Raw genomic sequence first — 25,146 nt, 5'->3', positions numbered from 1 at the left:
AGGTGGCCTGTGGACTCTTGGGCAACACTACCCTGAGCTATTGCCATTAGTCAAGGCAGATATTGACCTCTTGCCAGTGGGTGACACTACCCTGAACCATAAAAGCAAGGGAAAGCAACTCCTGGACTCTCAAAATTAGGTGATACTACCAGCCCACAGCACACAGCCAACTCCCTGACAGGGCAGATTCATTAACTTTTAACAAATTGGGTTAGCAATAATACACACATCCATTTTCTCACATACCCACTCATGTGGAGAAACTGAAATCCAACTTCATATGTTGCCAATTTACAAGCATCATGTTATAGATTTTACCCATGCATCTGTAAGAAATTTACATTCAGATTGGGTATTTGAGTGTGACTGTGAGGAACTAGACGTGCAAATTATGGTTTATATATGTTGATATCGAAATTGTTTCCTGGATTTTGGCAATGGTGTTGATAGGTCGTGCAGTTGAGCAGCCATAACTATAAGTTAACAATGATTTTTTGTACCAAAAAAAAATCAGATATAAAATCCTTGTGGAAAGATTTTTGCTTTCATCTTTACTAAATTGGCCAAGAATTATCCAGTACCCACAGAACATTGCATTTATGGAGCAGTATTGGCAGATTTTACTTTTGATATTTCCAGAGAGAAAAAAACTACAGCTTTGCTCATTAAATTTCACAATTTGTAAATTCTTTGTTCTTCTGCTTGAAAATTCACATCACTGCTTCAAACACTGAAAAGATATGACAAAGAACTTTTAGTAAATGCATATAATAATTAGTCTACAAAGTACAGTGTTTTTAAGACCCATGCATCATATCTTCTAAAGAAGCAAATTCAGTAGCTTGTTCAAGAAATAAAGCATTGTACTGAGTACAGATTATATATATTACAAAAGCCCAATTCAGTCCTTATCCAATTAAAGTAATACAAAGTTAAAACAAAACTAGATATCACAAATAGATTAGGTGATAACAGAAGAACATTTGACAAAAAAATCTTCAATGTATTTTTTATCTCATTTTGATTAAGTGCAACATGGATATTGTAATCTGGTAGTGAAGAAAAACATTATCAATGAGTGGAAAAGTTGTCCTCTTTTATGTAAAATTGTAAATTATTCTGACTGATTCATGACTACCTTGATTTTGAAGATTATCTCTAATGTGTCTTTTGTTTTTTCTGACAGTGGCAGGATGTAATTGCTAGTGTATCAAAATTTGTTGGAGAAGAAATCTGCCATCTTTAGAGAAAGAAAAAATGGGAGGATGAATAGATAATCACAAGGAACAAGCAATATGTGAAATACTAAAAGATTTTTAAACTCCAGAAGGATCTGGTTCATATTTGATTAAATCCATAATGATCCACATCTCTTCTGTATTTTCCTGGATTACTCTGTCCTCTCCCAGCCCTGCCAATAAATAATAAAGCTCTACCTTCATATTTCCTCCTTTCAGCTGCCTAATGTGTATTTTTGACCTCATCTTCTCCAAAATAACCATCAACTCTCTCTCCAATTTAGCTGTCACTTTTGTGCTTTTAGACCTCTTTCACCAAGTGAAAGTTGCTCATAATTCTCCCTCCTTTTCTCTACTCATTTGTAGACCCTTATTTAGTTTAATCCCATTTCCCCATGCCTAGCAAGCAGCTGCTATGAGGCCAGTTCACTACCTATTGAGCCACCAGCTAGTCCATATTATCAGCCTTCCTAATTAGTTGGGCTGGGCAATATATAATTTCACAAGGAACTGTGGGGGGAATCCTCATGCCAGGTCATAGAACCTGGCCAGTATTGAGACCCTGAGGCTATTATAGCCATTGCTAACACTCACACTCTAGAGGGTACCTGGAGAGCAGGAGGAACCTCCAGCACTGTCCCATTTCCATGGTTTAAAGGGAGATGCCAAAGAGCAGATTGAAATCAGTGAGAGGCAATCAGCCCTTTGCAGAGTTAGGCTGTAGTGATGTCAACATTTATATCTTCCAAACCTCTTTCATATGGAGAGTGAAGAGTAGAAATACCACATCAACTGCACATTATCTTTTCATTTCTTTTCCTAAGATCACTGGAAATGGAGATGAGGCATTTTTTGTGTTCTTTAAAACAAATGACCAGTGATATTGCATTTTAGGACAACCATTAGTTTTTCCCTGTTCTTGATGATACCTTTCTTTCCGTACACAGTATTTTGCTAGGAGTCAAGTAAAAGAGGTATCCAAAAAGAAATATATCTTCAAATTAATGTAAGGTGGGGTTTTTTATTTCTCCAACTTTTAGAAAGCCTGACAGTTTTTTCACCCAGTCAAATCAAACAAAAGAAACCTCCTTCCAGTTTTGAATAGTTTAGAAAAAAATCTGTGCTCAATATGCAAAGAAAAAGGATTCATTTCATTTCATATAATCTACCCAAATAGGAATCTATATTCCTATCTTTTATTTAAATGAGGAAAGCCTCAAATCATTTATGCCTACATATTAAATTGTTGGATGTTACTCAGATTTTTCTTATACTTGAGCTACCAGATGCTATGCTGACGGGCACATTGAAAAGGTGAATACTAATCCAGTAAACTGATTTTTTAAAACAATTTACATATCAGTAAAGTACTTCATGCAGAATGATATTAACCTTGTATGAATACCCCTTTTATAAGCTTTATCTTATTTTATTTTTGGCATAAATGCAAAGGTATGAGAAAATGTAAAGTGTTATGAAAATAAGTTTGTTTCAATTTTCAAAAAGTATTCTGGCTCAGTTCAGTTCAGATGTGCAAAAACTGGTTTGTCCATGTTTCGGGGCAGTATATCATATTCCTGATTTCTTAAATTGTTTTTAATACATGTACTTCTATTTAGCTTTAGTTCACTTCAAATTTTCTTTGTTTTTTCCCTTTCCTGTGAATAGTAATATCATACTTAAGAAAGACAAGCTCTTGATATGTATAATAACGTGGGTAGCACAACTATGTATAGCAATACGTGTATAGTGAGTTAGAATAGCTTTTCAAACAGCTCATCCTTCTGAAATTCTATCTTCAAGGAAATAGGTATTAATCTGAGGAAGACTGAGTAGTAGGGAAACCTGCCTTGACCTTTTTTATAGATTTTTCTCAGTCCTGGTGAGATTTTGGATTCTGCACATGTATTTCTGTATCTTTACTAACATTTTAATCAAAAGCAGAATGGAACAATTATTTATTTATGGTCAATATCCTCTGCAAGTCTGAGAATTGATGGCACAACACACAAAGTTCTGGGTCCCCTTGTGTCTTCCATTAATATTGCACCTGCTGGTTTTTTGTTACTAACTTACTTACTGGTCCGTCCAGTATTGGCTCATTGCTGTTACTGTTAGCCTACTGATTGTTTTAGTAGAACTGGTGCCTGTACAGACACCTTCATTTTGTATTGTGTCTTTTTATTTCTGTTTGAGATAACTAAAATGCCTACTCTACTAATCAGTAAAGCTGAGTCGCAGCCAGCAGGGCTATGGACACTCCACCAGTTTGAGTTACTAATCTAGCACCCTTCTTTCCTTTCTTCCCCCACTCCCTGATATGGGCAGTGTAGCTCCTATATGGAGCCACACTCAGAGAGGAGTAGGGGTTGGTTGAGTGTCAGTCTGCAGCCTTGACCATATCCCTTGTCTCCTGTTGGGGACTGAGACATTTACAGGCAACATCAGGACTCCTCTGGCCCATATGGTACCTGTCCCCAGAACACTTTATATTTTTCCTCATGGGCAAAGCTGTTTTAGTCTGCATCATTTTGTGCTGACCACTCTGCATTCCTAAATAATTAGGTTTCAGTTGGAGGATGTTGTTTTCTTGGACTTCTGGGTGTGCTGAGGGCAGAGATGAATGTCATTGATCATTGGGAAAGAAGTTTTTTTCTCACAAACTAAAGATGGCATACTGCTCTAGTGGATTTTGCCTTCCCATCTGCACCCTGTAGGTCTGGTCAGGGAAGTTGTTTTTTTTTATTTATTTTATTGTCACAGCATTGGCATGTGTCCAGTGCTGGTTGTCAGGGGGCTAGTTTGGCAGGCCAGAAATTCATTGGTGTTTAAAACAATTTGTCCCTGACTTCCATTTGGCAGGATGGAAGCGCTGGGTCATTATGTCTTCTATAAACTAGGGTATTTCTAATGTTGCCAATTCTTACAATTTTATCAAAAGTCATGCAATATTTGGTCCTTTTATTTAATCCACAACTCCTGGACTAATGTGACTATTTGAGAATTTTAGCTTTCATTGAAAAAAGTAAAAGTGAATGTCTATCCCTTACTAGACAAAGCTTGAGAAAAGCTTGAAATGTGAAGTGAGTATACCCCAATACTCAGAATCAAATGACAAATAACAATAATCCAACCTTTTTATTTATTTAAATCTCATTATTTGTAAGCCAATCTCATGACAATTAATTGTTTGGAGTTGGCAATGCTGTACCTCCCATTTGGACATTCAGCACTCACATGAGAAATGGTTCTATAGGATATTGGCAGCTTACGCTACTTCCAGACATTGGCTTGGACAGAGTGTGGCGAGAATTTGAGTTTGCACTAAACCTTTTGGATTATAAATTAGATGGCCATTGGGACAGCTTAAAGATAGCACTGGGCTAGCTATGCCAGGCCAAGCAGTGGGGAGTATGAGTATAAATAATGCATAAATTGATTGTGAAATTTTGCACATATAATTGAGCAAACTTAAGTTTGAAATTTAGATCCAGAATAGTCCTGAATAAGCTCATTCTTTTCCCCATTGCACTACAACTACGCACTTTTCCCCATGCATAAATGTAATATTCAATATCTGTTATATTGCCTTCAACTTCTCCTTGATTTGTTCCTGGGTTTCAAAGGTTATAACAAATGAAGAAAAGTGACTGATTTCAATTAACAAGGATATTTAGCTATCTGATCCTCTGGAGATATTCTCTCTTGTCTATCGTACATGTCCTTTTCCACTGGCTTATGTCCTTGAAAAAACAGACAGAAACTACTTGGGGAAACAGCTGATCTCTTATAACCATGAAAATTTACAAGACTTTCTTTCTGCAGAATTCCATCATGTTTTTTTAATATTACACTTAATATCACAAAGGAAAGAATTAAAGACTTTTATCCTCCACAATGCACTATTTGGATCTTTACATTAAATTACAGTTGAGAAAAGACAATTTTGGGAGATTCATCCTCATTATAGCTAAGAAAGACCTATTAGATTGACTAACATATCCTCTTGTCAATACAGCATCTCAAGTGAAGTGCAAGTTCCTGGCAACCCTTTCTTTAAAATCCACTGTGAACAAATAAGAGGGAGGGTTGTTTCCTTGCCTCCAGTGGAATAAGATTCCTTCTTTAAATACTGCTTACTTAATTAGCCCTGCCAGATACTATTTACCCTTTAGGTCCATTAAAAATACTTCTGTAAAAGCAGCTTTTTTTCTCCCCCTTTTGGAAAGGAACACATTTATAATGAGTATAAAGTATTTTAAAAGGAAACAATTCCAAAAAGAGGCTATTCCTGGCATTGCTCTACAAGTCCTTCATATACACACCCTAAAGTACACGAATTGAATACACTGGTATACTATCACTATAACTGGTATAATTTCAGGGACAAAGTTTCCAGCACAGTCTTACTTCATTCCTTGGTTATGGATCTAAGAAATGATTTTTGTTGGAGTTAGGGATGTAAAAGCCTAACTGTTAAAACATGTAAATGGTAAGCAGCTGCTTAAATGTTTTAAACAGCTGACTACTGTTTAAACTGGAGGGGAGCCGCTGGGCTCCCCGCAAACCAGAGCAGCTGGGCAGCTGTGGCTCATGCAGAGCCCAGCACAGTTCCCCCGACAAGTGCAGAGTGGGGGGAAGCCGCAGCTAGGCAGCTCTCACTTGGCAGTGAGGAGCAGAGCCCAGCACAGCTCCGCCCTTCACGTTTAACCATTCTATTTTAGAATGTTTAAATGGATTTTTTTAAGCAACTTTTTACAGCCTTAGTTGGAGTAGGGTTGCCCTTTCTTTTAACACCAATGCTTTCATTTTGACAGGGGGAAAGCAGATAATAGGGGCTTGCTAGTGGAGGAGGACTCAGTGATGCAGTCTGAGTATATTCCAAGTATAATTTGCTTTATTTACAGGTGTATACCACTCTGGAAATGAGATGACCAAAAAGCATTCAGGGCAATTCCTTCTCCCAAGAATCTCAGCCCAACACCAACGCCCAGTTCCCAGAGAGCAACTCTGACTCAAAAAATTATTCTAATCAGAGCCCAATTCAGACAGCAAACTCTTCTGCTGTTTGCACAACTCCCTGTCTCTAAGATGCCTCTGCACACAGACTTGAATCACCTAAAACTAACAAAAACACAACGTCTTCCCCAGAATCAAAATTTTCGCACACAGACACTGAGAAAAATGACTTGGAAGGCTATGTGGAGATGTCTTCCATAACAATAGCAAAACAAACAAACAAAAATAGATCCTCCAGCTCGTCACCCATCTCCACTAGCACATGCACCTCTGGTTATCAAGCAGAGTTTATTACAGGCTATAGGGAATATGTTTATAGAAGTAAATATCTGTAAAATATTGGCAATAAATAACCACTTCTGTCCCTAAGCAATATATTAGCTGAAAGCTCAGCAGCCTTTGGGTGCATATGACTGTTAATGTTGGCACTTGGGGTGCATTTACTCACCCTTGTGCTATCTATTCTTCTTTTAAGGTTGCAACATTACTTTTATTATTTTAGTTGAGAACAGCAGCCTTCACATGCTTAAAGCAGCAGCAAAGACAAGGTTTGCCTTAATCTTTAATCCCTTATTAATTAATACATGGATTTTTTGCTTTCCAGTAACACTGGCTATGTTTTTTCAAAGAATGGCAAAAATAGAATGAAATATCTAGACTTGGAAAGATTAGATTTGTATTGGTAATGTCGGAAAGGTCAATTTCACCATATCCACACAAATGGATGAAAAAATATTTCCATCAATAATAATCAAAATATATAGATAGTCAAAGTAAGAAAAATGCTACTCAAGACCTTATTAGAATTTGATTTAAGGACATTTACTTTGTATATTTTGACATCTGTTGTTGAAAATTTATGTTTTATCAGTTATAAAGCTTTAAATTCTTTAATCTCAATGTCTATTGTCATTAAATAGTTATTGTCTTTCTCTCCCTCATAATTTCTCTTAACTGTGAAAACTTAAATCAATAAAAATAGAAGAAAACGCTTACAAATAAAGATTGATATTATCTGTCATATTTATATAAAAAGCAGAAAAACTGAATTCTGTCAAGACTACTTGTATCTGATTGTATCCCTCTACTTCTACCCATGAGATGTCCCTTGTTACGTCTCAATACTGCAGACATTTCAACACGTTTTTTGCTTAGATGAGTCCAGTATGGGGAATATTATACTTTATCAGCCACACTTGATGCTGGGCTATGGCCGTGTTGTCCCACTCAGGTGCCATAAAAGGGCCACAATCCACCTGCAAATGCCCAGCAGAAAATTCCCTTGATGGAGGGGAACTTTTTCTGGAACATACATACCTCGTTTGGGCCCCGTATTTCTATTCCCCATACCAGGTATAGAGAATAGGAGAGGGCACACAGAGAGTGAAGACAGGACGTATCAGAGCTCCGCTTCATGTGTGGTAGAAGTCAGAGCTGCCTAGAAGCATCTTCAGTTCCTGATGGAGCTAGTGACAGCCCTGAGAATCAGGGGACTGGAACCTGCTCCTTGACATTGCCCTATCCTCCTGTGACAAGCAGAACTTCAGTTTAGAAGAGAATCAAACCCTTTGAGCCTATTCCTGCCAACATGCACATTAGTCATGTGAACAGCCCCAGTAAAGTTACTCACATGCTAAGTGTTTGCTGGATCAGGCCCTGTTTCATAAATACAACTACCAATGCTTCCTCAGTTCTGGAAAAACAGACAGCTATGTGAAGGCCGTAAGGGAATCTGCGTGTGTGTAACCTATTCTCAAAGTGCGGAAAAAGTACTCCAGCTGTGCTGCATCAAGTGAGAATTATTTCACACACTGCCATTATAACTGGTGATTCTCTGACTAACTGGAGCACATGGCTAAATACAAATAACATTTATTATTCACATTGATTAAAATGATTCCATCCACCTTTTCCTCTGTCCAACCTAAGCCTGCTTTCTACTGTTCCTTTTGATGTCTCTGAGGAGGAAGTTCATACCAATCACATGACTGCATTCTGGAGAATGACCTCTTTACAGTTCCAGAGAACATGGCATTCCAAATGACTACGACCAGGTTTACACTAAAGAGTTACGTTACTCAGGAATGTGAAACAGGCACACCCCTGTGCAATGTACTTGAGCCAACCTAATCCCTGGGGTGGACCATGTTAGGTCGACAGAAGAATTCTTCTTTCAAGCTAGCTACCTTCTCTCAGGAAGTGGATTAACTATAGCGATAGGAGAACCCTAAGAAATGACAGTGAAATGATACTTCTGTTGTGGTTTCGGTTTTGTTAGCTAGTAGACAATTTACATGATGTGGTTTAGACTGTGTTTAATTTTCTGGGCTTGCAAAAAGGTGCTCAAATTACTTGTGTTTGGAAACAAGGGCTTGATTCCCTGTGTATATATAGGTGTGCATGCACATTTTTTTAAGGTGTGGCTTGACAAAATCCATGTCTGAGATGATTTAGTTGGGGTTGGTCCTGCTTTGAGCAGGGGGTTGGACTAGATGACCTTCTGAGGTCCCTTCCAACCCTAATCTTTTTTGATTCTATGATTCTATCATATGCATTGTGTGTAGGTAGGTATGTATGTTTATAAATATGTGCATTATTTCCCCCATGAAGGCAGTGAGCTAGCTTGTCTTTTGCTTGAAAGAATGCACATTGCTTTCCTTTCTTACTTTAAAAAAAAAATTAACAACAAAACAAATTGTGTAAAATAAATACTGGTGAATTCAAAAGAACCATTCATTAAAAAATAATGGCTAGTAATTAATTATTAATTATGGGGAGGAAAAACTATGTGCAGTTGCCTCGGGCTTGACAAGCTGTCATGAATACCTGCCAAGGCTGCCAGACTTACCAAGCTCCTGGGTAGTCACCATGTTAAACACAGAAAGTTAAATGACATTTCCAGGAACCTGGAGAATCGCACTTGGACATAAGAGAAACTTTTATTTCCCCCATCCTTCTGTGTTTGGGTTTTTTTTTTTTGTTTCTTATTTTTGGCAAAGGATAGAAGATAATAGAAAATCTGTTTAACAGACAGTAAGTGGCACATTAACTGTAGAGCAGCTAATAGATTCTTACAACAGTGCCCGGAGAAAACAATTTGGAAAGCCAATAATCACAAAAGGATAAACTCTCCCCTCATAAATATATCTTGTATAAATGTAAATGATAAAAAGTGATAGAAGACAAACAATAATAGAAATCATGGTGTACAGAATACTGTGCCAGTGCAGCCATTATTCCAGCTGCCTTCAGCCGATCCACAGCATCTCCTATGTAGAAGTTAGTGATCACTGGCCCCATGGAAGCCTGGACAAAGTAGCCCTCCGTTGACCCATTCCCAAAACCCCCTTCCCCTCTGGAAAACTCAGAAGCAGCTTCTGAAAACATAGGAGATGTGGAAACTTATAAGGCTTGGTCTACTCTTAAAAGTTAGGTCGACATAACTATGTCAGTCAAGGATGTGAAAAAACCAAACTCCTAACCAACATAGCTATGCCAACCTAATCTCTAGTCCTAAATACAGATGCAGCTATGTAAACAGAAGAGTGCTTTGGTCAACATAGCTACTGTTCGGGAAGGTGGTGTTCCTACACCGAAAGGAAAACCCTTCTGTTGGAGTAGGCTGCATCTACATCTAGGACTTTGCCAGCATGACTACACCAACATAGCTATGCCAGTATAGTCTTCATAGAGTATATATACCCTTAGCTGAGCAGCCTTTCTACCATGCCTCTTATGCAGCAATACCATATGGGTTCCATGACAATCCTCTATCCCCCTCTTCCCACTGTGTGCATCTCATCTTAAAAGGAGAGGTGTAAGAAATATTATGGTACTTTTCAGTCTATAGCAAAGGGAGAACCCAAAGAAACAAGGGAATTTGCAAAATCTTTAGAACAAGTATTATGCTTTCCATGCTAACTATTTAGAATGTATTAAAAGTAGAGTTGGTCAAAATTATTTCAACAAAACAGAAGGCAGAGGTGCTTTTTATTTTGTTTTTGACAAAAAGTGGCTTTTCCACTAAACCGAACATTTTCATGGAAAATTTTCATTTGGTCACATTTTTACAGTTTTTCACTGACAAAACAGAAAGTGAACAAATTGGTAGACGTTCACAATTTTTGGTAAAAAGATTTTTTTTAGTAAAAATTTTGTTTTCAAATCAGTCGTTTTCACTTTTCGGCATTCAAAAATAAGAAGTTTTATGGAAAACCAATTTTTTGTTCCCAACATTTTTCAAAAAGTGATTTTTTTCATTTTCAATTGAGAAACAAAGAAACAAAAACGTCTGCAGAAAATTTTAATTTTTTTTAAATTTCCAGTGAAAAATAATTGGCATTTTTGACCAATTTTAATTAAAAACATGTTTTAAAAAAAATCTATATAGATTTGGATATATCTCAGAAAAAAGGAAAGGAATGAACTCAGACTTGCAGACCTTTTGGTCAATAAAGTTACGAGGAGTTAATGTATTTTTACCTTACCTTTCATTCTACTCAGAACCTTGCAACCAGTATCAGTGCTGACCTGCTAAGATACACTGGTCACTCAAGTACACCCTCCCCAGAACGTCACCTCATAGGTACTCCAGTTTATATTTTAACCCTTCACGGGCACATGACTGTTGAAGCAAGTAACCCACAGACTTTGCAGAGGAGTTTCTATTTTAATCAAAGACACAGCTCAAAAGACACACAGTTCTTAGTCAAAAACAATAAATACCTGTGTACAATTTCATCCCTTAGAGTTCTCATCATTCTTGAGTTCTCTTTGTGTTTCAGTCAGTACTTCAGAGGTTCCAGGTTCCTTCTGGCCGCCACTCCCATGGCTCAGTCTCAGCATCATGGATGCTCCTCTAACACCTGCAACAAGCTGCCCTTAGCTTGTTTAGGTCCACCAGTCAAAAGACTCCCCCTTAGCTCAGCGAGAGTGTCCCTCTTTAATGGCAACTTCTAATACCTTTTGTCATTGTCTCTTCTTTTCTGCTGAGTCATTTTCATTGTTCCAACCCCACACCCTGCAGACAATCTGAGAAGAACCCTGCAGACAACCTTAAGCTGCAGCCTTCTCATTGTTCTAGCATGTATCTCTTTGAATTGAAGACCATTCAGGTTAATAAAACTGAATTTTTCCTGTAGAATCTCCCTAGGCCAGGTTTTGGAGATACATGACACAAATCCTAATAGCAAATGGCTGATTCAGTATATGATGAGACGTTCAGTGATACTGCAATTTTATAAAATCCATTCATAAGGTTTACTTAGATAAAGTTCCCAGACTGCCACACTAAGCTATTCTGCCTCTACGCAACCTGGAGATTTCCTCAATCAGGAAGATTCCTCAAGTCTGATTAAACTGGTTTACAACCCTATTTTGCATTGCAAAATTCAAAATTGGTTGATCCTGTCTACTCTGTCAGACAACCAGTTTTCACCATCATTTGATGAAGGATTGAGGGTGACAGCTGACAAGGGTTGTCAACAATGGGTCCCTTTCTTAGTATCAGTGTACCCTTAGACTATTGTGTGTGGAACAAGCTAATTTAAAGTGTGCTGTTTCACTGGCTGTGAAAGGTGATTGGTCTGAAAGCAATTCTTCTCAGCAGGATGTTATAGTAAAAGACTTATTTACACTGGGGATGAAATCCTGGTGCTATTGAAATAAATGGCAGTGTTGTCACTAACTTAAATGGGACCAAGTTTTCTTGCCTGATATTGAAAAATGTTAAGATAAAGTGTTGAGTGCAGAGAATACCATAGTAGGTATGGGTATTTTATGAATACCATAGGGCCAGATAGTAAAACAACCACACATCTTTACTTTTGATTTATTAACCTGTCTTATAACTGGGCCAGCATCTGGCAAACTAAAAATAATATTCTAAACCATAAGTTAACATGAGCTTCCCTCCGCTATTAAGAATAAAACCATTTTTAGAAGACATTATGAGACTTTATATAAAGGGAAAGTAATATGAGTGATTTGGGGAGTAAACAGCATATGCTATAGTATGTACAGCATTATAAAAACATAAAGATGAAACAATTAAATAATCAAAATAAAAACAATATTGCAAGGGTCCCAAAACACAATTTTCAAGTTCAGCCTACTGTACATAGTAGAAATAGCACAAGAGGGAACTTTTTAAAAGTGCAAGAAAAATCTTAGAAGGAGCATATTCTACAGAGGACTTTGTGGAAACAGAATAGCTTTTTAGAGAACATGTTGATACTGAAGAAATTGGGCACTAAAAACAAATTAACGCTGCCTTTATTAAGGATGTCTCAATGGACGGGAGATATCTTAATGTATGCTATTCAAAGTACAGTAACTCCCACATCCAAAAAATAATATGCGTGTCCAAATGTGGGCTATGAGCTACAATCTCTGGAGCACAATTGGGATCCATCTGGATTGTACCATGTGTAGAATTTCTCTCTACCCCTGAAGCTTCGTAAGGAAGGACATGCTCTCAGACAATTTTAGTAGAGCCTATCCATCCCCCATAAAGAAATTGAGAAGAAGGAATGAACCTCCTTAAGTCCTTATATGTAGCATTTTCTTGTCATTTTCATTTATTATTCCTTTTGTTTATTTATTTTTTTGGCTGGTTATCATTTACCTGGTTTTGTTTCATTTTGGATTATATTTCTATTCTGAGTTTTCTTTACTGACACTTGGTTCTTTGAACTGGGCACAGGTTCTCATTGTCAAAGCCTTTCTGTTATCATTTGTACATTTTCCAATTTAATTCAGAGTTTGGTGTGACATTAATTACCATATTTCTGCAGGTTTTGCAACTCACCAAAGGGATCCACTCTCTGTGCTCTCTCCCTTCTCCTAGACTTGCTCATTCTTTCTCATTCCAGGTCAGAAGCACTGAGAATTTGCCCTGGGTCAGCTGCTATGCTTTTATTTTATAGTTGCTGACCACACAGCCACTTGGGAGTTGCTGTTAAATCACTCCTCCCAGAGCCACTCAATCTGCATGTGCTATAATTAGAGAAGTGTGAAAGTGCCCAAAATGGGTACATATGACCCTGAAAAGAGGCAAAATGGACCCAAGTCCCATTTTGGGGGCACACTACTTTCTGGTATGCTTCACAGCTACACATGCATAGTCTTCACTGCTGAAAATCCAGTATGCATTATTCTCCCAGCTCATCTCAGTTTGCTTGCATACAATTTCCAGAGTAGCCTTCTGAAAAACCTTCTTCTTTTTCTTTGAAGGCTGTCACATTCATGACAAACAGAGGGTGTTATTTTGGTGTCAGACACTGGAATGTTAGATTTATTAATCTCACATGAAAAATACTGCTAGCAACAATGTTTTTTAAAAAGCAATCCTGTCCTTGCTACAGATTTTAAGTGTATAAAGATGGTTGGCTATTGTTGAGATAGAAATATAAGTGACACTTGGGGCAATCCACTGCTACCATGCATAGACATCTGCCAGCAGCAGTAACAGTGAGTCCTGTTCTTTGAACTGCATAATGCATACCCTGTTTTCTGTGCGGACATGGGAGTCCTAGAAATATCTCTCAACAAATTTCTACACTATCACTCTGTTGTGGCTGGCTGGACCTGCCAGCTGAGATTACTTCTCATGTTCTGTCTTTGTCTCACCTTCTGGCTGTTGTTCCTCTCCCTAGGTATTTCTGTTTGGCTCTTTGCTTCATGAGGAACTTTAGCACTAACTCTAGCAAATTAGACTACAAAAAATTCTGTTCCACATGCTTTAAGGGTCTGACTAAAAGCTACAAAAGCAAGGAAATTCAGATCTACATCAGGGCTTAAACCTATGTCCATTTCAGTTATTTACATATCAACAATTATAGTAGTGCCTGTGCTGTCCACAGTTCACTATATTATACATCATGTACCCCTCCCCTCAATACATACACATTTATATAGTCCGATGTAGTTTAGTAACACCTCCCAAATCAGGTGCGGCGGAACAGCTGGTGGATAGGACACACGACATGCAATCAGGAGATCTAGGTTCTATTTTCTTTCTCCGCTACTGATTTAATAACATTGAACAAGTCATTGCTATTACTGACATTAGACAAATCAGTTAAGCTCTCTGTGTGTCAGTTTCCTCACATCCACAATTAAGGTAATGATACCTCCTTTAAAAAGCATTTTGAGATCTCTGGGTGAAAAGTACCATATTGCATAACAATTTACAGTACTCAGAGTAGTCCTCTGTGAAGACTATGGGAGTACTCACATAAGGTACCATTCAGCATGAACAAAGATACTAAGGCTAGGTGCAATATAAATATAAAGTACATTATAAAATTATCAAATATGATTTACTATTTGTTTTCACCCCACTAAAAGTGTGGCACGCACTAAGGCAGAGGGCAATCATCGAAAAAGTGAAAGCTGAATCCAAAATGGCATGCAACAATTTTGCCTGCATGTGCAATGAATGGTGCAATGTCAAATAGGTCTGCTGTGTGTCAGTGGGCAGCACAGTCAGGAAAAGCATGTTTTACGCACCTATTGACATTTTGAAGGGGTTGGAAGTGGAAAGAGGCATCATTTCCTAACGAAATAGGGGTGTTGCAGATATATGGGAGATGCAGAGTCCAAACCTGTTAGGAGTTGTAAAGTGTTTTACCCCAGGTTCCTCTAAAGTCTCTGAGGACGAAAAATAATGATATGTGAAAGCTGGTCAAAAATTAAAAAAAAAAAAAAAAAGGTATACATGTTTCCAGAAAATGTTCATGAAAGATGTGTTCCATTTTTCAACCAGCTCTAGTTCTGACTCTTTATCTCAATGTCTGAGGATGCTGACTGTTCCCCAAATTCTAATACCCGATATCTAATATCCTTTTTAGAGGATGCAATTACTTTACTATACAAATCCATCAATGCCTGGGATAGGGCTCATTGCAAGTCATTCAGGCCCCAATTCTGCCATGCTTTCTCACAGCATAGGATACCTTACTTGGAGAGCTCTCCCAAATAAATCCACTTCAAATCAGTGTGATTGCTGTTGCAGTAAGGTATTAGTCAGAGTTTGGTACGCATGGCAGAATCTGGCCCTGGGATAGCAAGAGATGAGCTGGTCTCTACTGAAGAAGAGTATGGCATGTACCTGCCATTTCCACAATTCTGTTCTGCTTTACTGATTGGGTAAGTATTTTTGTTATGACTTTTGATCCATATTATCACACAGAGAGTGATTTTAACCTTTCCTCCCTGTAGGATGACCAGATAGGAGGTGTGAAAAATCAGGACAGAGGGTGAGTGGTAGTAGGTCCCTATATAAGACAAAGTCCCAAGTATCATAACTGTCCCTATAAAATCGGTACACCTGGTCACCCTACCTCCCTGGCACCATCGTTCTGCACTCTGTTTGGATCTTATGTCATTGTTCAGTCTTGTTTTCTTAAGTTCATTTATGATATCCTGAGGAGATATCTTTAAGCTGATTGTATGATTGTATTCCTGTGTTACCATGGAATAGCCTATGTTCAAGCAACTTCTCTTCTCTAGACTATACTTGTATTATTACTAAACTCCTTTATCCTCCACCTATAACCTCCATCACACCCGGCTTAATTTATGCTGCTCAGCTTCTTAATGCTAACAGACAGCACATTTCCGCCCCCTGTGCAATATATGGTGCATTTCAAGTAATTGCACAATATTTTGAGCACTGGAGGTAATAGGGCCTCTGATTAGGAAAAATCCTCCCCTGTTTGTTTGAGAATATTTGAGCCACAGCTGTATAACACCTGCATATTGTAATATTCCTGACAGTCCTTTGGATACAGGATTATACCAGTGATACAATATTACTCTTTGGTATTGATATGGTAGCTACAGTTACCCCCTCAAACATACAGGTTGTTTTGCCTTTTGGGGTTACACTCATGAATTGCAGTTCAGACCCAAGTATAAAATTAGTAAATTACTTCTGGATTCCCTTATTAGCTTTGCGCTGAACTGTGCTAAATTTGCCCAGACTCAGTGGTAAATAGAGAATATATATTTACATATTTACTCTTGTGGAGTTTATATATATTTTGATACATTTGATGCTGTGCAGATTTAAAAAAATAAATAAATCGAGTCATTAGATGCTGTAGTTTCCTTCAACTCATTAGATCAACCAGAATTTCTTATTTCTTTTGTGCCACTACTATTAAAGATGAGAATTTGTGTTTCTTTTTCTGGAAATAAGGGTCAGTCCCCGCGAGCGAACACATATGTTTTTTGGTCTATCAGGGCTATTGTCACTAACCAAAAGATTTATCTGTCTAGCAGCACATTCATAAAAATGAACTAACTCTCACACCTTATGCCTTGGAGACACGCCTAAAGACCTAAGCCATCCACATGTTAAGGTCAGGAGATAAGGAGGAAGTGAAGAAAATGTAGAAAAATGATTTGTCCATAGTCACGGACATCAGAGAAGAGATAACTTTTCTTTTTAAGTGAAATAAAAAGCTGTTGAACTAAACATATTTTTACTGATTTTGGGTTTTTGTTGTTCAGCTCACTTTGGTTCAGTGATTCACTTCATTTTTAATGGTTCACTGAGTTGGGACAACAGTAAAATGTACAATAAATGTGCCCTATGTGTGTTCCTGTTTTCATGTGTTGGGAGGAATTTGGTGAAATGTATTGCTTATGAAAGGAATCGATAGGCACTAATAGACCTGGCTAAAACTAAGTATAGAGAGAGAAGGGGTTATACAGGGTTTCCCAAGCAGCTTTGTCAATGTAGCTCAATTACCTGCAGCAACCCTGCTCTCCCCATCCAAAATGTGCTGTGAGGAGTGTAGGCGATCAATTTCTGATTGCTATTCTGCCAAATATAATTTGAAACCTGAAATCACCCTGCAACCAGCCTTCAAATGTGAGATCACTCTGGATCTATTACCCCCAACGGATAGAACTGAATGCTTGTTTTCTGGTGAAACTACTGAATTCAATTGCACCTGCATTTGTGGTTCTCTCATTTCTAAGTTCAACATCTTCAATATCTGCATCAGATCAAATCATAAACAGGCTTATGCAGGGAATATATGTTTTTTATAGGGGAAAATTCTTGGCAGTAAACATTCTCAAGTCTAGTTGACTGAAGAGGAATAATGCCAGATCACATTGCTATTTTAAGGTTTGTATAGAACAGGCATTAACAGCTCAATTAATGGGTATATCAGGCAATAATATGAAAAATAAGACAAAATATTGGTGGGGATATACTTCTACTGAGCCAATATCTTCCTATGCCAATGGCTGAACTAACAAAAATATTTTCAAAGGGTCATTAATAGCACTAGCTGCAGCACTAGCTACGGCCATCTCATTACTGAAATATTGAAAGCTCCTTGACAACAGAATGTCCCTCATTTTCCCAATTGGTGAAAATTGGCTGACTTTGCCGGTTGTGAACCATTGTCTCTGGAATCACAGCTGCACAGTAGTTGTATTTTAGTTGGATGTTTCTGTCTTAATTAAGTATTTAGTTTTGCTACAGTAAAACTCTTTAAAATGAAGAGGGGAAACCAAGGGGTTGGAGTGGGGGAACAAATACACGTGAGACATTCTTTGCATTGCTTTTCATTTTTACCTTTTTTCTTGGCAGTTTACACAGTCGAAGTGGGCATTTAACTTATAGAGGGCCCAACCATCCACCTTTTGTGCAGAACGCAAAGGGGTCACAGTCATTGTGTATGAAGGAAAAGTGGTCAATTTACACACAAAAGAACAACATTACCATGCTGCTCCAGTGCACAGACCAGGACAAGGAGCACAGTATGATGTATGTACATATCTACAGAAAAAGAGAGCATGCCACATAAACAGAGAAAAGGTGGCTCAGGGAAACAGCCTTTCCTTTCTCTGTTCTCCCCACCCCCTGACACACACTCAAAAGCTAAGCAGAAATAGTGTATGTTACTGCTGCCCTAGACAAATTCAACCCTTCCTCCTTGTTGTGTAGTCCAGTGTGGCCAATATTGAATGGGATTTCAGAGAAAGATGCTTCATTTATCTTTCCACAATGCTAATCTTAGGTAACACACGGAGAGGGAGTATTCCATGGGCACAGAAGGAATGGAAGCAAATCATAAGACTGCACTGTCAGAGGCAAAAGTGATTACCTGATATATGGCAAGGAGGCTCATTTAGGGTCTGGAAAGACACATGAGGTAGGTGATAGTTTACTGGATCAAGCTCAGTCCAAGAGAAGTGATGTCAGAAAGAAAGGAGAAACACTAAGGGAGTTGCCAATACATGAAATTTGCCAGTTAGCAGGAACAGCAAAACAAAGATTATCAAAATGTGTGAATCCTGAGAGTCACGTCATGCTTATCACTGCTGAGCAACCAGATTGACATAGTGACTAAGAATGCTGTCCTTCATATCCAGCTAGCTAGAATGGCTCTTGGAAGAGGACCTAGCCACATTTGTCTCAAGTTTAGACTACTTGAAATCACTTGAAATCATCACAAGAAGGCTGCTCTTGGTGCAACACATAGCAGTGTGCCTGAGGATGAGGACACAAGATTTTAGGGAAGGATAGAAGAGAGAGATCTGAGGATGTTCTCGGAATGGGTATTTTTGTCCTTAAGGACAGCACTGTTGACAGGTGAAGGCAGATTGCTCCTTTTGGCCTAGGGAAAAGTGGTAATGGGATCTGAGGTTCTTTCCCTTCCTCTTGGAATGGGGAAGCTACAGTCTTCTTTTTCACAAGTGTGTGGATAGTAAAGCTTTTCTTTGCTTCAGTGAAGGCACACCTGCCACACGGGAAAATTATTCTACAAATAAGATAAAGGTCAGCTTTCATTTTATATAAAGAGGTGGAATCATTAGGTCCAATTTGAAAATATGGATGCTTAAACACAGTCACCTAAATATCCATTATGATCACTTAAATTACAACTTAGGTGTCTAAAATGGGTGCTTAGGTGACTGAATATAGATTTAGATGCTAACGTTGGGCACCAAGTTGTCAATCTTTGGCATGTGTATTAGAAATAATTTTTGGATTGTTGGACAAATGCCTGAGCATATTAGAAATGCCAGCATCTTTAGTGATTGTAGATAGCTGTTGTTAAGCTCTCTCATGTCTAGACATACACATCCATGCACATCATGAATTTCATCTGTTGTCTTTTTTGACAGAAATAGGTCATAAAGTTTAGTACTAGCAGCATATTGAAAGATGATAACCTCAAATGTGCAGGAATCGGGAAAGACATGAATGCAAGTAAATGCTCAGGATATAGTTGGTAAAAACTACTCTTGGAAATGAAAAAGAAGATAAATAGAACAGGAATTGTATGCCCAGGTGTAGCACTTCCTTGAAACTTTAGCTTTTTGTGGATATGATTTTTCTGCCTCCAAGCTATTGTTTATGACTGTGCCACAGATTATCAGCTTCACTTCCTTCGCCAATGAGTAAAGTTTTCTGGTGGTACAAGTACAACTTGTTGATGGCCATGTCAATCAGGATCACCTACCTAAGTAGGTGATTTGGTCTTTTGCAGCCCTATGATAGATGCTTGTAGCACTACCATTTTCTGAGCACTACTGAGATGTCCATGATTGTGTTTTGCAAATGTATGGTATGGTACGATGAGTTGAAAACACACTAAGACAACATTTTTTTTTAAAATAATGCATTTAGAGTTGTCAATTGTATAATGAGTACAAAACCATACAGATACATATTACTTCATTGTTCTCCGTTATTTCTATTAAAAAAAATATTTCATTATGTTAAGTGACTATGCTCTTACATTCCACATTTCCTAATTAAGCAATAGTTTAGCTAGATCAAAAGGAGGCAATCACGGTTTTCACATCCCCCTCAGGTGTCTGGAATGGAAGTGAGTTTGGGGGACCTATATCACATTTCCTGGTCTCTATGTCATATGTGTGGTCCTACTTTATTAATGATTTTTTTCCCCTATGAAAGATTGGTGAAAACACTAACAGACATGGTTCATGCTCAGGACTGATACTGCAGTCATGGTGGTTTGGTCCAAGAAATGGTTCACCCCAGGCAGAGTTGGTGCTGATGCTTCCTGTGGAAGCACATTCTTATATTCAGTATGCTAAGTGAGAAGGTGGAGAGAGGGTAAAGCGTTACTGAACCTTAGTCCTTTATGGGTAAGGCCTCTCAGCAGCTCTTTCTGTGGTTGGGCTCGACCAGTGAGGAGTCAAGACACTAGCTAGTAATTCACTTGTTTGCAACTCTTTTTTTTCTGTTGTTTATTTGTTGATCTTTTCTTGCGCCAGGCTTCTGAGGTATACTCAAGCTTTGGGGAGAGCAGAACAAAACATGGAGCTGCTGCTTCCTTCTTTCCCTGCTTTTGGAGGCCTTTTTCACCATTTATCTATCAATTGATGTCTCCAACTCTTGTAGCAAAGGACAGCATCATGCCTAATGATCCGGTAAGTGATTCTTATAGAGAGCCTGTAACTTCCTTTTTTAGGAATTGGGGTGTGTGTGTGTGTGTGGCAGAGAATGTAGAAGTGTGCAAATTGGGGGAGGATTTCCTGGATCTGATGACTGAATATGTAAGTAATGTAGAACAATGTATTAAGCAGAATCAGGATTAAGCTCCATGGAAGCAGAGTTAGGAAACCCACCAGAGGATGCATACCAACATCTACAGACAATGAATGCTGACAGGAATTAAATCCTTAATTACATTACAAATGTTTAATATTGGAAGTAGGATTATTCATGTATTATATTCAATTGCTGACAGCTGCCCAGAATTCATGAGTCTGACTAATTTTGTTTCCTTATATCTATATGAAGAGAATGAGTTATGAAGAAATAATTTACAGTTGCCACGGATGTTAACAGAGCACAAATAAAGTGTCCACCCATGTTTCTGGTACCACCTTATCTTTGTGAATACACTATATTAATCTTCGTGTTTCATTTATTTCAAGAGACCGCAGTGTAATGTTGAAGATCACTTCTTTTTTATAAGCTTTACTTAACTTCAGTGAAGATATTTTGTGTCCCAAAAATACAGTTAGCTTAGCATCTTGATTACCTCTAGACTTTTATTCTGGACAGATTTACCATTGTTTAGATCTGTACAATTTGTGTACAATTTCCAGAAATGGGACAATAGCACTTCGGATACTGGCTGTATCAGGAAATTGATGTGTGAGAAATACAGGTTTGAGCTTAAGGTGTGGGGTTAGCAGTTAGGAGATGTGGTTTTTGTTCTTGATTTTGTCACAAGTTTCCTCAGCTAAGGCATTGACCCTTTCTGTAATTCAGTTACCTTGCTGGCAACCAGACACCTAAAAGGATATGAAAACAGGGAGTGCTTCTTTTTGATCTAGCTTAACTATTGCTTAATTAGGAAATTTGGAATGTAAGAGTACAGTTGCTTTACTGGTAAATGAAGATAATGATACTTGCTTATGCATACTGAAGAATATTGTCAGGCCAAATTCATTTGTAACGTTAAAGTTCTTTTAATATAGTTTTTTTTAAAAATATTATAGACGTAAATATACATAGGGCAAGGGCTGGTTTAAAATTTTCTGACAAAATGTTTTTTTCCCCAAAGTGTCTGCTTTCCATAGAAAATTTCAATATTTTCTTGAAAAACATAATGCCCGAAAACTGAAATGTTTCTGCTTTTTGGTTGAAAATATTCAGACAATGTTCAGACAAAACTTTTCAGCTTTCAATATGCTACTGAGAAACTTAAAATTTTCCCCAGGAAAAACAAAACAACAATTCCCTCTCCTTTCTCTTTGGCCTTGAGTATTTGTTAATATTGTTGAAAAATATTGTTGAAAAATGAAAATGTTTTGATTTGGAAAACGTTGAAACCAAATGCTTCCCTTCCCCTCCCCTTCTTCCACCCTGCAAAATGAACAGTTTGTTAAAGTGGACATGAATCTGTGAAACATTCCACTTTAACTGAATCTGCAATTTTGCCAAAAAATGTTTCAGCTGAAAAATTTCTCTTGGCTCTAATATCATGTATTGACATGTATACTTTAGAAGTCATGTGCATCATTTAAGCAAATTCATGTTACACTGGAACATCTAACACATTCTATGACACTGAAGTCATCATGTGACCAAATATTTTTTCCTTCCAACATTAAAGGCCCCATCCTGCATTGTTAGTCACAGAAACGTCACCTTAGCTTAAATGAAGTTGACTTCAATAAAAGGTTTGGTGTACTAGGATTGAAGTAACACACATGAACAGAATCTACTTCGATTTATAATGGTTTGGGTCAGCAGCTTGTTGGAATGCCAGAGGATTTCTTTATTTATTTCAATTTCTAATTATAAAATTATTATTCATACCAGGCCTAGGACTATTATGTTAGGTTAATATGATCTCACTGGAATACTAAAATGTTGAATTTAAGGAAAGATTACGTTTGTCAGGATCAAACAGAAAATTAAAGTTTACAGTACCATAGCAGATTTATATAAACCGCCATCCTCATGCTTTTTAAATTTGTACAACATTGATCCCATGGAAATGTAAAACAGATCATTAAGGATCAGAAACAGAATGGCAGTTAATGTTTTCAAAGCTTGCTGCTTTGCTATGGACATTGACAGTTTCAGATTTCTTATGAGTATATTTGAATTGTTTTTCTTGGGTAGGCACTTCTGTTGGAAAAATACTTGCAAAATATCAAGGGTATTATAATCTATTTTTCTAGCATAACCCATATGATTATATAGGGCTTAATAAATTAAATAGTGGGTTTACTTCTTGTTTGGGAGTCTATTTTTGGCAGAAAAATATGTTGTCTATTCATTTTCAATATAATTTAAATTCACTGCTGGAAGGCTACAAGCTTTCTTGGTGCCACATGATGTCTATGGATGAAACAAAAAGATCAACATTAAAGAGATGTGAAATAATTAGCACCACCAATGAAAAGTCACATTAACACTTGGCCACTACAGAATTTTTGTTGTTGTTGTTGTCACAATGGTGAAAGGAGATTTTTGCCATCCAAAGTTGCCGTGAAAATAGTGACATCTCCAAAAATTAACATTGCTTTGAGCAAATTTGTCATTTTTTTGGTATGTTTGAGCATTGAACTGTGTCTTTTTAACCAAGAAAAATGTCTTGTTGGCAAAAAGGGTGATGATTTACCTTTTAACCACAGTTGCAAATTCCTTGTATAAACCTGAGGATATATTGATAGCTTCATGTAGTTTTATTTACCTGGGAAATTCTTGTTCTTAAAGCTGAGACCAGAAAAACTTTACACAATAACAAAGCTGTAATAAATGGAACAGGAAATTAGACACACTGGCTTGCAAGCCTCAGTGGAAGCAGTGTCTGAGTAGACTTGAGGTGGGAAACATTACAGGCTTGGTAGAAATCCAGTTTTTCTAGTGTAAGTCATCCACTGCGTTTTCTTGACCCCAATGATAAAAAGCCTATATACCGTTTGTGAGGACTTCATGAAAAGCCATGAAGGAAGAAATCATGAGAGAAGAACTCCCTATCAGAAATAAGATTCTTGGTCTTTCGCACTTAACAGGGAGGACCAACATGTGTTGTGGGGAACTTAATAAACATGGGGACATCCTGGTCAGTGAGTTTTTTTCTAGTTGCTGCTTAATACCTGGCACTTTTTGTTTATGTTATCATACCACATGTATAAGAAGTGAATGAATCTCTTTCTCTAAAGGAGCAAAGGAAAGAAAAGAGACCATTGGATTGCCAGAATGGTGAATAAGGAAACTGGAAAATCAGGGAGGAGATTGATGAAAGCTGCAACAGGAAGAAGGCACAGTCCTGTCACAGTACAGCAGTGGAGCCCATGGTATAAATGGAAGTGCTAAAGAAATTAGATTTTGGTAACTCAGGAAGCTTGGGTCCATAGATCTGAGCTATTCCAGATGGCTTCTGTTTTAATACAGAAAGCGTAAGAATACCAGATAAATGACCTGATATTAGCTATGTGTGTGATGCTTCATGGGAGCACCCAAGTTTGAGAGGTACCTTGTCACCACCTGCCCTCAGAAAGAGGAAGTCTTGTCCATGCCTGCTGTGAATAAACTCCTTGAAACCACCAGCATCTGGCAACACAAGCACTGCCTTCTGAGCCTTCAGAGGCCTCGCTCTCTCTGTACAGGTAGTGATAGTCACACACCAACCTAAGTCTTTGGAGAATTTCCTGTCAAGCTCTTAACCACTGAATACTCACAAAATTACCAGCCCAGCTGTTCCCAAAAGAACAGGACACACTAGTTTATTAGTTATGCCTTAGAACACAGCTCTGAGATATATTTATAGAGAAAAAAAAAAAGTTTATTGTCAAAGAACAGAGATTCAGAAGATAGTAAGTAAGAATATTGGAAACAAATGTTTACATACAAAATTATAACCTACTTTCTAGAGACTAAATTTAGCTAACAAGGAACTCCCTTATCTCCTACAATGAAGCTTTCCCCAGCATTTTCAACCAGTTTGTTTCAGACCCCTTCTCATAAGATTAACCCCACCGATAGCTTGGTTTCACAGACTGAAGGAATATCTAAGGGTTCATCTGTACCCTATTTATAGCTTCCAATGTTCATTGCATTAGCCCTAACAGCATATTCCCTGCTGTTTACCTCTTCCCGTTAATTTCTTCTCTTTGGAGATTTCATAATCGCTCATTAGCATTGTGAGGGGAGGCCCATTGTGAACCATACAGTACTTAATTTTCATGTAACCACACAGATTTCTGTCTTGCCTGAAAGAGAACCTATTTTTAACCTTTGCTGGTGATCAGTCCCTAGGCACAGACCTTAAGAACATTATTTTCAGTGTATAGATGGAACTCCTTACTCAACATCTGTACATCTGTGTTTTGCAATGATGTTGATGACCAGTGGGACACGGGC

At 37.8% G+C, this 25,146-nt stretch overlaps 1 long non-coding RNA gene across 1 annotated transcript in view; it reads right to left on the bottom strand.

Annotated features, from left to right (window-relative positions):
- Nucleotides 1–532: 532 nt before the first annotated feature.
- Nucleotides 533–25,146, bottom strand: part of LOC137162870 (uncharacterized) — a 47,562-nt gene continuing 22,948 nt past the window's right edge. The window contains exons 2-3 of the long non-coding RNA XR_010922534.1: nucleotides 10,983–11,122; nucleotides 533–730 (exon numbers count right to left, since the gene is read on the bottom strand). This is a non-coding gene — a long non-coding RNA (uncharacterized lncRNA). The remainder of the gene's footprint in view (nucleotides 731–10,982; nucleotides 11,123–25,146) is intronic.

Source organism: Emydura macquarii, unplaced genomic scaffold (assembly GCF_026122565.2).
Source record: "Emydura macquarii macquarii isolate MOO-44397 ecotype Brisbane River unplaced genomic scaffold, CSIRO-AGI_Emac_v2 contig_2473, whole genome shotgun sequence".
Classification (NCBI taxonomy): domain Eukaryota; kingdom Metazoa; phylum Chordata; order Testudines; family Chelidae; genus Emydura; species Emydura macquarii.
This window is presented reverse-complemented; position numbering and strand designations above follow the sequence as displayed.